Source organism: Cyprinodon variegatus, unplaced genomic scaffold (genome assembly GCF_000732505.1).
Source record: "Cyprinodon variegatus isolate N-32 unplaced genomic scaffold, C_variegatus-1.0 Scaffold963, whole genome shotgun sequence".
Lineage (NCBI taxonomy): Eukaryota > Metazoa > Chordata > Actinopteri > Cyprinodontiformes > Cyprinodontidae > Cyprinodon > Cyprinodon variegatus.
In genome coordinates, this window is record NW_015151416.1 from 39,056 (window position 1) to 41,085 (window position 2,030).

The 2,030-nt window shown below is 40.9% G+C and overlaps 1 pseudogene; it reads left to right on the plus strand.

Moving 5' to 3' along the window:
* The window catches only part of LOC107100346, a 30,749-nt pseudogene that overhangs the window by 3,144 nt on the left and 25,575 nt on the right, over positions 1-2,030 (plus strand).

Below are 2,030 nucleotides of genomic sequence, written 5' to 3' on the forward strand. Positions count from 1 at the left end.
TAAAGTCAGAGGTAAAAACTCTGCTCCTCTGATCATCTGTCCTGTTCGTCTGGCTGAATGTTCCTCCTACAGTTCTGATGAGGATGAATTGAATCTGTTGGTGGAAAACCTCCAAACTTAGTCAGTCTGGAGGTGAAGTCCTGCTGGTGGAGAGGTGAGCTTGGAAACATCATCAGCAGGAAGTTAGCTGTTCATTTGGACCTCATGTCTGCTTGTATGGTTTTTAAAAGGACTGAAGGTCTTTGGACTGGTCTCTTCTGATCTGGTTTTGCTGTGCTTTGATAAATGCTGGTTTCATCAGTGGAGACGATTATCTCCCTTTGAAGGCAACTAGCACAAACCAAATGACGTTATTGTTGTTGAATTCAAACATAATTGTTTTCTTTTAAAATGTATAAAAAATGTCAATTTTCGAGTGGTACCTTTTATTGATATTAACCTTATTAACATAGCCTTATTTTGCTTTGTTTCTAACAACAAATAAAGATTGAAAGCTTGATTATCTAAAGTGTTTCTCTTTAATCTCCTCCTGAACTCTCTTGTATCTTTTTACTCTTGAAAGAAAGTTTTTTTTTTTTTTTTTTATCTAAGACTCAGTTAACATTATTTAGTATTTCAATCTGAAAAACTCACACAAAGAGAAAAGACAATTTGAGAAATTTATTGATACAATTACTTTGTCGTTGGTGCTCAGACCTCGGCAGAAAACATAGCGCTTAATTTTGATAGATATACATGAACAGGAGCAAAGAGCAGGGCTGTTTCCCCCCCAGACCTGAAACTGGTGATGGAGTGGAGATAGATGAAGTTGGTCAGTCTGTAGACTGCTGGTTGGAGAGACGGTCTGCTGAGCTTTATGGGGAGATCCAGAGGACTGTGTGAGCTGATAGTAGAGCTTCACTCAGGGACCTGGAAGATGGAAGTCCAGCTTGGATAACACAGGTTGAGGGAACCTGTCAATGATGAGCAAGCATGAAGCGACAGTAGAGAGGAAAAACTCCCCGTTGGGAAGAAACCTCTGGCAGAACCAGGCTCAACATGGCGGTCTTCTGCCGGACAGGTTAAGATGAGACGGGGAACGTAGTAAGAGTCCGGGAGGAATGACGTTCTGAAGCTTTTGCTACGGAGGTGAAGGAGGTGCTGGAGGTGGGTTGAAACAGGGTCATCTGAATGAAGTCTTTTTTTTTTTCAGAAGTTTATTTCAAACCTGCACACATTTTCCAATACATATAATGACAAACAATACATTTGCATGGCTTGAAAAGGGGATGGAAGAAGCAAAATTTTATACATGTCCGATCCCCTCCGGCTCATCCCAAGGTCACTCCTGCAAATGACAAGACAAAGACAAGACAAACAACTCATCCACACTCATGCATACAAGACAACACACTGGCTCAACGCTCCCTGTCCCTGCAACCCCCTCCCTACACCACACCACCCTCATAGAACATCACTCACTCTTCCAGGTATTTTCTCAGGACATCCTGCTTAAATATTTTTTAAACGGTTTATATTTTCACAACACTTGTGTTCCTCCGCTAAATTATTCCAGAGGGCGACACCACGACTTGAGATGCACATTGATTTCAAGGTAGTTCCTACTTTTGGTTGGTATAATCGATTTTCGCCTCCTAGATTATAAATGCGAAGTGCATCCCGCTCCTGAAAGAGTTTTAAGACATTTTCTGGAAGACATTATTTGCGCAGCTCTTAAGTTTACAAGATCAAACAATTTTAAATTGGAGTATTGTAGAAACAATAAATTTGTGGGATGTAAATAATTTCCTTTATGAACGATTCGAATGGCTCTTCTTTGCAGTGTAACCAGGGGCTGAAGATTGGTCTTAAAATTGTTTCCCCAAACTTCAGAATCAGGCTCAGTCAAAGCACACATTGAAAAGTTGGAGGATTTAATCTCAGCGCTCCTCTTTCCCAATGGTAGCTGAGACCTGATCATCAGAGTTCATTCTCTAATCACACCAATACTGACCATCAGCCATCAGCCGCTCATCTAACACTTGGACTTT